The sequence below is a fragment of the Apaloderma vittatum genome, unplaced genomic scaffold (assembly GCF_000703405.1).
Source record: "Apaloderma vittatum isolate BGI_N311 unplaced genomic scaffold, ASM70340v1 scaffold3195, whole genome shotgun sequence".
NCBI classification, from domain to species: domain Eukaryota; kingdom Metazoa; phylum Chordata; class Aves; order Trogoniformes; family Trogonidae; genus Apaloderma; species Apaloderma vittatum.
Genome location: NW_009717530.1, coordinates 36,080 through 36,358, shown reverse-complemented (window position 1 = coordinate 36,358; position 279 = coordinate 36,080).

Genomic DNA, 279 nt, shown 5'->3' with positions numbered 1-279 from the left:
ACTGAGCACGGGTGTCGTTCGCCCAGTTCTCTGTGATGCTGATCAGGTCGTAGTGCTGCAGCTTCACGAGCACTTCTAGCTCTTGTAGATGCACTGCTCTGTATTAATGTATTGCACTCCTGTGTTGTTTGGAGGTCTTTAAAATACCCTTACAACATCATTGGTTGTGATATGTGCTGTATAAAACTTGAGAGCAAATTCTTTTTCAAGAGACGCGATTCTCCCCCTTTACTCTGCTCTTGTGAGACCCCACCTTGAATACTGCGTCCAGTTATGGTG